The following is a 12,384-nucleotide window of genomic DNA, read 5'->3' on the forward strand; positions in this document are numbered from 1 at the left end:
ATGTGCCGTTGGAGCAGTTTCAGCAATAAGGCTGTCACTATGTTAAGGTTTACATGGTGACAGCAGCAACTGAGTAGAAGGGTGTCAGAGTAGCGGTGTAGTGGCACTTGGAGGAGCTAATCCAAAACTTTTATCACAGTACCGGAGTCCAAGGAATATTGGAGCAGGCAGGGATGCCCTCAATCTCTCCTCACAACGAACCTATCCCCAGGGCTAAATAAGCTGTCCCTATCCAGCATGGATCCTGTCCCTACTCTATCCACTTCGCAACTGTGCATCAATTGCAACAGGGCACTTCTATTTATTTGCATTGCCCCCACTAAATATGGCCGTTGAGGTAATCCATTGTTGCAGTATCCATTCGGACTTCTTCCCCCCTGGTGACACCTACAGAGGCTGCAGATAATCAAAGTTTCTCTCATTCTCCATTCCTCTGTACAGTTGATAACTGCACCACCTACCGAAGGAAGGATGAACTGCATCTGCCCACAATGGTATAGCTAGTAGTAGTTAGTAACATTCAACTGGACTTAACTATTGAAGAGGATTCACCACTGATTCAAGTGGATTCATCACACAGAAACATACCCCTGCATTTATAGCTACCCGGTTAACCCATTCACCTTAGTCAAATCACTGTGGCGTCATTAATGTGTCACAGCAGATATTAAACATGATGGTTTGTGCAAAACATTGTGAAACTATCCTGTTCTAATAACATAATCAAGTCACATGGTGCCATACAGTATGTGTCAAGTGTTAACTGTTTCAATTATATGGTCATGGGTGTGAATTGTTGTTAAATCACTGGAGTTAAAGAGGAAGTAAAGTCTTAATTTTTAATTGTACCTACAGGTAAGCTTATAATATGACGTACCTGTAGGTACTGTGAAAATCTCCAAAACTTGCACAGTTTAGGAGATATTCAGAGTGTATGCAGCCGATGACCTTTGGGAGCATGCGCTCTGAAAGTCTGGCTAACCGTGCCAGGCCTTCAAAGCCCGTTCCGTAAACAGCGGCTCCCTTGCACATGCGCGGGAGTGACGTTATCGCAGCCCTGGGCACTCACAGCACCGGAGCCCCCAAACCTGAAAAAAATACTGGGAAGTGTGCGGCGCCGCTGGAGGGCTTCATTCTAAGATAAGTATTTCATAATGAGCTAGTATGCAATGTATACTAGCTCATTATGCCTTTGCCTTTTGTCTTACAAGTTTTTTTTAATATGGGTTTACAACCTCTTTAACCGCTTACCGCCCGCCCGCCGTCATATGACGGCGGAGTGGAGCGACCATTATCCTGGGCCGCCGTCATATGATGGCGGCACTTTAAGCAGGGCAGGCCGCCCTGCACTGCCGGTGTCGGGGTGTCCCCGGGACACCCCCCGTCACCTGCAGGGGGGAAACAGCCAATGGGCGTGGCTGTTTCCCACGTGATCGGCTGTGTTCCAATGACACAGCCGATCACAATGGAGGCGCCCGGGAGATGACCGCGCATGCGCGATCGGGAGCGCGCAGCGCGGTCATGTCGGTGGCACTGTGTTCCGTAGGAACACTGCTGTCACCGGCAGTAGTAAACAGTCACTGACAGTGACTGTTTACTATGTGATCGGCTGTGAATCCATTCACAGCCGATCACAAAATGTAAACAAAGAGCAGTAACTCACTGTTACTAGCTCTTCTCCCCTCATACAGTTTCCAGTATGAGGGGAGCAGAGCTAGAAATAGTGAGTTACTGCTCTGTACACCTTGTCACAATGTAAAAGCACAGAAATAAAGGTCCCCACACAGTCCTTAGCCCCCCCCCCCAATGTCACCTGTCACCCAACAGTCACCTCATCAGTGCCCAGAAATTGACACCCATAACGTTCACATGTAAGCGTAGCGATTGTGGGCAGAATCACATCGATTCTGCCGGCGATCCGGAAATCATTGCAAATCGCGGGACGCCTGTGCGTTGCCCGTGATTTGCAATAGCACCCCAAACGCTGTGCGATGTTGCCGCCATTTCCGCCTGCCGAATCACGGTAACATCGCGCAAACATCGCATGACGCCCAAAAAAGGTACAAGAGCTTCTTTGGGGCGTCATGCGTTGTTTGCGCGATGTTACCTCGATTCGGCAGGCGGAAATCACAGCAACATCGCACAGCGTTTGGGGTGCTATTGCAAATCACGGGCAACGCACAGGCGTCCCGCGATTTGCAATGATTTCTGGATCGCGGGCAGAATCGCAGTGATTCTGCCCATGATCGCTACGCTCACATGTGGACATAGCCTAAAGTTCACCGGTCACCAGAGACTGCCATCAGTACCGCCGTGCACCATCGCCCGTCACCTGTCACCCATCAGTGACCATCGCCCGTCACCTGTCACCCCATCAATCACCGTCACCTGTCACCCCATCAGTCATCGTCACCTGTCACCCCATCAGTCATCGTCATCTGTCACCCTATCAATCATCGTCACTTGACACCCCATCAGTGATCGTCACTTGTCACCTCATCAATCATCGTCACATGTCACCCCGTCAGTGATTGTCATCTGTCACCCCATCAATCATCGTCACTTGTCACCTCATCAATCATCGTCACCTGTCACCTCATCAATCATCATCACCTGTCACCTCATCAATCATCGTCACCTGTCACCCCATCAGTCATCGTCACCTGTCACCCCATCAGTCATCGTCACCTGTCACCCCATCAGTCATTGTCACATGTCACCCCATCAGTCATCGTCACCTGTCACCCCGTCAGTCATCGTCACCTGTTTGCCATATACATGCAATCACTTACTGACCTCCTAACGACTATATGCGTCGGCCATTAAAAGCTAAATACTGGGGTTATGGCAGCAGATAGCCCCCATAACCCCGGTATTTTTTGAAACGGCGGGCGGTCGGCTTTCAGATAAGGGTGGTCCCAGTGGCGGATTCGACGCGGAATTACCCTTACGGTGCAGGGGAAGAGGTGCCCCCCCCCCTCCTGCCGCGTCCCAGACGTTTTCCCAGCTTACCGGACCCGCCAGCAGCGGGGAAAACTATCCGGTCCCGGATCCTCAGAGACAGGAAGTCGAGTGAGGGCAAGATGGCCCTCACTCGACTCTATGGTCTTGGAGGACCGGAGCTACGTCAAAAGACGTTGCCTAGCAACCGGTTTAAAGGGCCGCTTTTTTTTTTTTCTTTTCTTTTTTTTCCTCTTTCAACAATTTTTTTTTTTTCTTTTTTAGTGTAGTTGTGAGGTGTGAGGTCTTTTTGACCCCAGATCTCACAATAAGGAGGACCTGTCATGCCTATTTCTATCACAAGGGATGTTTACATTCCTTGTAATAGGAATAAAAATGATCAAAACATTTTTTTTTTTAAACTGTGTAAAAATAAAAAAATAATAAATAAAATAAATAGGAAAAAAAAAAAATTAAAGCGCCCTGTCCCCGTTAGCTCGCGCGCAGAAGCAAACGCATACGCAAGTCCCGCCCACATATGTAAACGGTGTTCAAACCATACATGTGAGGTATTGCCGCGATCGTTAGAGCGAGAGCAATAATTTGAGCCCTAGACCTCCTCTGTACCTCTAAGCTAGTAACCTGCAGAAATTTTTAAAATCTTGCCTATGGGGATTTTTAAGTACCAATGTTTGGCGCCATTCTGTGAGCATGCGCAATTTTGAAGCATGACATGTTGGGTATCTAATTACTCGGCGTAACATTATCTTTCACATTATGGAAAAAAATTGGGCTAAATTTACTGTTTTCTTATTTTTTAGTTCAAAAAAGTGAATTTTTTTCAGAAAAATCGCATTTGGAAGACTGCTGCGCAAATATGGTGTGATAAAAAATATTGCAACGATCTCCATTTTATTCTCTAGGGTCTCTGCTAAAAAAAAATATATAATGTTTGGGGGTTCCAAGTAGTTTTCTAGCAAAAGAAATGATTTTAGCTTGTAAACACCAAGTGTCAAAATTAGGCCCAGTCTTAAAGTGGATAAATGGACAACTTTGTGTAAAGAACTACTTGGATGTTAGGCCTCTGTATGTGGCCAGGCTGTGTAAAAGTGTTACACATGTGGTATCGCCATACTCAGGAGGAATAGCAGAATGTATTTTGGGGTGTAATTTTTGCTATGTACATGCTATGTGTTAGAAATATTGCATAAATGGACAGCTTTGTGTAAAAAAAAATGAGTTTTCATTTTCTTTCCACATTTTCCAAAAACTTTTGGAAAAAAATGACATATTCAAAAGACTCATTATGCCTCAAAAATTATACGTTGGGCTGTTTGCTTTCCAAAATGGGGTCATTTTATGGGGGTTTCCATTTACCTGGTGCTCCAGGGCCTTCAAAAGTGCGATAGGTTGTCAGAAAATTATATGTGTAATTTGTGCTCCTAGAATGCCGGACACTGCTACTTGGATGTTAGGCCTCTGTATGTGGCCAGGCTGCGAAAAAGTCTCACACATGTGGTATCGCCATACTCAGGAGGAGTAGTAGAATGTGTTTTGGGTGTAGTTGCAAGTATATATGTGCTGTGTGAGAGAAATAACCTGTTAATACGGCAATTTGTAAAAAAAAAAATAAAAAAATCTTCATTTTGCAAAGCATTGTGGGAAAAATTACAACTTCAAAAAACTCATCATGCCCCTTATTAAATACCTTGGAATGTCTACTTTCCAAAAAGGGGTCATTTGGGGGGTATTTGTACTTTCCTGACCTTTTAGTGTCTCAAGAAATGAGATAGGCCTTCAGTATATCAGGTGTGAGCAAGTGTGATCATTTTTCAATGATTCGCACCATAGCTTGTGGACTCTATAACTTTCACAAAGACCAAATAATATACACTTACTTGGGTTATTTTTACCAAAGATAAGTAGCAGTATAAATTTTGGCCAAAATTTGTGAAGAAAAATGACTAATTTGCAAAGTTTTATGACAGAAACAAAGAAAAATGTGTTTTTTCACGATATTTTCAGTCTTTTTTTATTTATAGCACGAAAAATAAAAAACCCAGTATTGATCAAATACCATCAAAAGAAAGCTCTATTTGTGTGAAAAAAAGGACACAATTTTTGTATGGGTACAGTGTTGCATGAATGAGTAATTCTCAGTCAAAGTGTGAGAGCGCTGAAAGCTGAAAATCGGTCTGGGCAGGAAGGGGGTGAAAGTGCACTGTAGGCAAGTGGTTAAGGTGGTAAAATAAATTGAAGACGGATGATGTCAAAGGCCTGCCCCCCTGTTTGGATATAGATTGCCTCTTTCATGTCTCCTGCAAACCAGCGGTCCTCTCTGTCAAAAATGTGAACATAACTGTCTTCAGAACATTGAGCCTTCTCTTTTAAGTGAACCTGTGGCTAAACTGTGGATATTCACATCTTTACTGTTTTCTTTAGTGACTTGGAGGTCAGCAGGAAGAACCACTGAGTGCAGCCAAGGACAAAGGAGATTAAAGCCCCGTACACACGTACCGATCGTCGGCAGACCGAACGTCCTACAAATGTTCGCGGCTGGCGTGTTTGTTGTTTGTCTGTTGAAAAGTGCTCAAAACTTGCCCAGGACATTTGTCTGCCGACAGAAAAGGACGTCACTACGTTCCACGCACGTTCACCGCTACAAAAGAGGAAGTGAGTGTTTGGCCGTGACCCTTCTGGGCATCTCGCGCTGATTTCGGTAGCATTTGTTTGGTTGACGACATTTCGCTATTTTCCGAGACATCGTTCGAGAATTTATTATGGCGACCGTGAATTCGTCCGTTGCTGTCGTTAGTGTTGGAGTTTTGGCTCTAAGACGACGTACGAGCAATAGGAAGAAGAAGCGGACCTCCTGGACGAAAAATTGGTTGCTTAACCGTGATCAATTTTCTCATATGTCCTTGCTGAGGGAGCTCCAGGAAAATAATCCTGATGACTTCAGGAATTATTTGAGGATGACGGATCCCATCTTTCACCGTCTTCTTGCCCTGGTGTCCCCCTATATTCTGAAGCAGGATACTTGTATGCGGCTTGCAATTACTCCTGAGCAAAGGTTAATTGCGACGTTGAGGTATCTTGCAACAGGGAGAAGCCTGCAGGATCTGAAGTTCACCACAGGCATCTCCCCCCAAGCACTTGGAGTCATCATCCCTGAGACCTGCTCTGCCATCATCAAGGTCTTACAGAAGGACTATATCAAGGTATGTTTTATTTTTTACATTACATGTATTAGTAGTTTCACCCGAATTATGATGTTTTTGAATGTACAGCAATTGACACAGGCCATTATTTGTAAACTACCCTCTGTCCGCATGCACATAGTAGTAAAGATGTAGATTATCTTTAACCATTTGTAAAATTACCCACTAACCACCCCACCTTTCTCTCCTATGTGTCCCTAAACGCATTGCCTGTTAACAGTATGTCGAATTTTTCAAATTTTATTGCTTTCCCTCAAACAATTATTCCTTGGCCAATGTTTTAGTACCTAGTTTATGATTTATCTAAAATACATCAGTCCATCCATTCCCACCTATGATTGTGTATGTTTATGTAATGATGTTAAAACCTTCACTGACCACAAGCCCTTATTGATGTATAAATGCCCAGTTTTACTTACCCATCCCCCACCCACATGCTAAATCTCAAAGTCAGCATATACCAAAGCTCAAGCTCAGAGGTCTTCAAACTATGGCCCTCCAGTTGTTCACGAACTACAATTTCCATCATGCCTAGTCATGTCTGTGAATGTCAGAGAATTACAAGGCCTCATGGGATGTGTAGTTCTGCAACAGCTGGAGGGCTTTAGTTTGTAAATCTCAGCTCTAGCTGGTGAGTATAATGGGCCATACACACTAGAATATTGTCAGAACAATTTATCCTTCCGATTTACCAAAACCAAATAATATGAGGTCCAACAAACACTTTCAAATCCTATGCAATCTGGTAGGCCCTTGCACTACATAGAAAAGGTAAATCTGCACGAAAAAGTCTTCAGAGAATCTTATAGTGTGTATGGCCCTTTACAATATAAGAACAATAGGAGGTTGAAAATAAATGTATGTAGATGTTACATCCCCAAATCCAAACCTTTGCCTTCCTGTTGTTTATTTTTTTAACAAGTTGCATAAGCATTTAACAGACAACTGTGTGTGTAATTAATAATGTGATGTGCTCAAGCACTAATTATTTTATTTTTATTTTTTCCCCACAGTTTCCTTCAAACGCAGAGCAATGGCTGGAGATTTCTGATCAATTTCTGGAGAAGTGGAATTTTCCCAATTGTGGGGGTGCTATTGATGGGAAGCACGTCCGCATTGTCCCCCCTCCGAATTCCGGCACATTTTATTATAATTATAAAGGTTTTTTTAGTATAGTCATGCTAGCCATAGTTAATGCAAACTATGAGTTTCTTTTTTTGGATATTGGCAAAAATGGCCGCAATTCGGATGGGGGAGTTATTGATCAGACGGAGTTCGCTCGTCGTCTAAAGAACGGCACTCTGAACCTGCCATCCAGGGAGCAAACTGTTGAGGGTATGAGCTTTGTGTTTATCGCAGATGAGGCTTTTGCGCTTGGGGAGCATCTCATGAAGCCCTACCCTCAGAGGAACCTCACCCCAGACCAAAGGATTTACAACTACCGGTTGTCCAGAGCTCGCAGAGTTGTGGAGAATGCCTTCGGGATAATGGCCAACCGGTTCCGGATATTCCTGACGTCCATAAACCTGGCACTGTAAAAAGTGGATAATGTGGTCTTGTGTTGCTGCATTTTGCACAACTTCCTACGCAGGAATGTACACAATTATGTTTTGCAGCAACTGGATATTGACCCTGCTATGCCAGGTACAAGTGGAGAGGCCCAACCTTCTAACCAAGTGGAGTCCATGACGTCAATGGAAGTTGGACGGTCAGCATTGGCATCACACAGGGCCTGTCAGATCCGCCAGGAATATCTGGACTATTTCGTGGGGAGAGGAGCTGTGTCCTGGCAGCAATCACTGTCACACACACATTAATCTTGTTAAAGATTTGACACACAAGATAAATGTCAGAGATATCTTATTTTTAAACACATTAAACCAAAATTGCAATGATTCTGTATTGTGGATTCTAATCATTTGGGCACATATGCCAAACATAATTATTTGGGTTAATCATGTGTTATATATGTGTGACTTTGGAAGGGTTAATACATTCATCAGTGTGTTTCTTTACTGTAGTCTCTCACCAGCTGATCCAAAGTGATGATGGCCATGTGTTATTTTTGAGCCAGTGGTGTAAATACAAGGGCCTTCTGCACCCCACAAAATTTACACAAACCCTGTCACATTGAGAACTAGGTAACACCCAAGGTTCATCTAATGTCACCTTACATTGGTGGTTCTTGTCCAGAAGTTGCCCATACTATATATTTAATATAATACATTAGGGTATTAACAACGTACCTACACCTGTTATGTTGTGTTCATTTATGACATCCTTCTCACTGCCCACCAATGTTAGGATATGTCAGTGTTATGTGAAACTTGATCATTGTTCATCTCAAAGTGTTATATATATAAGTAATGGAAAGTGAACTAGAGCAACGAACAAGCAATACACTATAGATTACACTGATCTCCCTACACTGATTTCTACTGCCAATATCAATGCCATATTGAATCCTAGGACTGCTAGTACCTTGAGTGTTGAGTCACACTTATGCGATGCGGGAAGTCTGCGACTTTGCATCCTTCCTGCATCGCATAAGGGTGACCCGCCACTTACTTTTTCCACAGGATTGTATTACACAAGTCTGAAGAACTGTGCCATCCAATCCTGATACATCTGAAATAAAGGGTCATGTGCGACTTGTGTGCGTGTTCAGTGTGAATGTAGCCATACAAAGTGTATGTCTCAATTCGCACTGCACTCGCACAAAAGTCGCACATGATGCATTTATTCAGCTGCATCCGGATAGGATTGCACAGTCGTTCCCACTTGTATGATCCGATCCTGTATGAAATGTCAGATCGCACTGTGATATGCGTATAAACGGTTGGGATCTTTAACATTTCATTGACACCTCCAGCAACTCGCATATGGCAGTGTCCAAAATGCTTTCATTAACATGTAAATATGGGAATAGGACAGCCATCATACATGTAATGCTTCTTTACACAGCTTTAGATCTCGACCCCCCAACGAAAGTCAAATAAAGAATGGAACACACATTGTTGAATGTAAAAACGTTTTAGTATCAAACATTCACAGGGTTAGGGTTAGGGTGTTGGAAAGTGCTTTTCCCAAACTTGGGTACACTCTTTAACATCTGAGTGTCATAAAACTGGCATAAAATATTCTATAAAAATTGGAACATCCCAATACAAACAGTAAAAACTTTAAAATTTTTTTTTTTTTAAATTTGGCAAGCATGTCCACAAAATCACGCATTTTTCCTTGCAATGCCGTTGCAGTCTCTTTTATTTGCTCGAGGTCTGAGCAGCATTGAAGAGCCTCACGGGTCAATTTGGCCAATGTGCAAGTATGTAATACATGATCTGGAAAATAAAATACAACGGAGTCAATGTGAATCACCTACATGAGGTCATAATATAGAAACATTTGGTGTGCAGGTAATCTTTAAATTCCTCTCGAGTTAATACCTACCCTGTTCTTATGCTCTTTTGCCCTAGGCTCTTCATCTTCCTCCTGTCCTCCTCCAATGCTGTTGCTGATGATTCTGCCGGTCTCCTGAGCTTACTATATATTCATTAGGGGTGTGAACGCATGATGACGTCATTGTGAGGGCATGGTTGTAATATATATATATTAAGATGCAGAGACCAGAGACGGGCAGAATGCACGGCAACAGCATCGGAGGAGGACAGGACAGGAGGAAGAAGAAGAGCCTAGGGCAAAAGAGCAGACAACATAAGAGCAGAAGATTGGACAGCAGAAGAGTGGAGAGGAGAAGATCCAAAGAGCAGAGTGGAGAAGACCGGATGAAGATATTTAAGAACATTTCATAAACGTCTCCTGTCGTTATTCACATACACTTCCATTTATGTGGTTAATGTGTAGGGGTACTATGTACCCCATACCCATTCACATAGTGATTGGGGTCTGGGATCTGGGGACCACCCTTTGTTAAAGGTTGCTTCTAAAAAAAAAAGGAACCCCCTGGACGCATGACCCCCCAAAACCACCAGACAGGGTTGTGGGGATGAGGCTCTTGTCCTCCTCTACATGGGAGTAAGGTGCTTTTGGGTGTGCGGTGCAGAGGCCCCCTGGCCCAAAGCAATAAAACCCCCCCATGTTGAGGGCATGGGTCCTGCTGTGGTCCAGGGGGTGTTTGTTCCGCTTGCTCGTTCTCTTTCCTGGCCTGACAAGCTGCATGCTTGGATAAGGGTCTGGTAGGGGTTTTGGGGGTAACTCACGCTGTCTTTTTGTTGTGGGCCTACCCTCAAACTCAATACCACACACAAAAGGCCTGGTTGTGAACTTGGGGTGGACACCCACGGTGGGTTATTCAATTTGTCTGTGTAGTTCCCCCTCAAAAATCTTCACAGCGCAGGTGGCCCCGCAAGTCAGAGCATCCTGATCCGACTTACGGTGCCACTTCCATTCAAATAAAGAGGCTCCCATAGGGAACTAGTGTTGACAATTGCAGGCTAAAAATAATACTGATATAAATCATTATGAAAAAACCTACGTGGGCACACAATTGGCTCTTGGACACTTGGTCCTGGTTCCTCCACAGTTTCGGAAGTGGCTTCCACGCTGCTTGCCAAGTTGCCAGGAGATCGGGGTTCTGACATGGCTGGGGATGCCACATCCTGGCATGACGCAACATCTGCAATGTAAATTTGTAAGGGAATACAAGAATATAAGGTTAAACAATCATTGCAAATACACATATTTCTATTATCCCACTACACAAAAATCTGTGCCTACAAACCTTCATGTTGCTCTGGTGTCTCATCACTTGTTGGCTCCACCAGAATCACCTCAGGAATAATGTCTTCATCTACATAATCCAAAAAAGTTGCCATATCATAAAAGTCACAAGAGGTACATTTGTTAGGACATGGTGCCCTGCTTGATAGCTCTTTTAGTAACAAATATGAAGACATGTACATAGTTATCTACGAAAAATATGGTACATTAATGTTTGACAGTGCATAGGAACCAATTACCTTTAGTGGAATCTGTGCCACCTTCTGGGCCCACGTCCTCATCTTCTTCGGCAACTGCCGATGGAGCTGCCAGACCTCTCCTCCTCCTTTCCCATAGTTTGGCACGGAGTTTTCTTTTTTCTCCTATTTAAAGGTTTGATTAATAATCTGTGATTAATAGGAATGTTTGCAGAGAAGATTCGTGCAGGAAAGAACGTTCGTTGCAACACAATACATATATTTTTAACTATGGCTTCCTGACTTTTAATGTCATATACTAAAACATCAACAATAGATCGATCTAATCACGACATGACAACTAAAATGAGTAATCTAACTTTTTACATAGACATTATAATCTAGACATGTTACTAAAAACATACACCAAATTATAAAAAACATATTGCATGTTTAAAAAAAAAAATAAAAAAAAAAACTTACTTTTTTTCAGAATCCGATGGATTTGGGAAAGCTGATCCTGCTCACGGTGTTTCAGGTCGGACCACCGTTTCCGAATCTGATCTTTCGATCGCTCAACACCGAATTTTTTCAATAAACAGGCCACCACCTTATCTATGATGCCATCTTTCCTGGCATTGGGCCGCTCGTAATTAGCCAACTTGCCATCATAGTCCATTTTTTCTAAAATGAAGACCATCTCCACCATTTCTGGCTTTGTCATGGGTGTAGCCCTTAATTTTCTGGTGGCCCAATCACTTCGGCCCCCACTTGATGAACTCTGAGATCTTTCAGACATTCTTCTTGATTAAAAGATTGTTCCACTGCTTCAGGTGTGAGTGTCGCATGTAGGCCTGATCTTCAGCACGTACACACCCCTGCACAAGCCCGCCACTGGAGGAGGAGTTGACGCCTGCGCTGTATTTAAAGGACGCCAGATCGTTCGGCCGACGATTCGCTAGCGGACATATCGAGGGTTGGAGCACGATCGAGCGGCGAATCACGACTTTTCCCCACAAACAAAGGTACGACTATTTTAATAGAAAGTGTGTGTTTTGGGCCCTATACAGCTTTTATTAGGAATATCTTTATTATGTGCCTAAATACATGCTATTTTAATATGTTTTGTGTTGTGTTGTGTCTTGCAGGCATATACTGTCCTGCAATATGGTGGACAATTACACCAGCCACAACTTTCTCATCAGTTTCATTGATGAGTTCAGGCAACTGCCGTGTTTGTGGCAAGTGAAGTCGGCTGATTATAAAAATAAAAAAATAAAAAAACAGGCCATGGAACATTTGGTGGC

The sequence above is a fragment of the Pelophylax lessonae genome (genome assembly GCF_965119305.1).
Source record: "Pelophylax lessonae genome assembly, chromosome: 1".
Classification (NCBI taxonomy): Eukaryota; Metazoa; Chordata; class Amphibia; order Anura; family Ranidae; genus Pelophylax; species Pelophylax lessonae.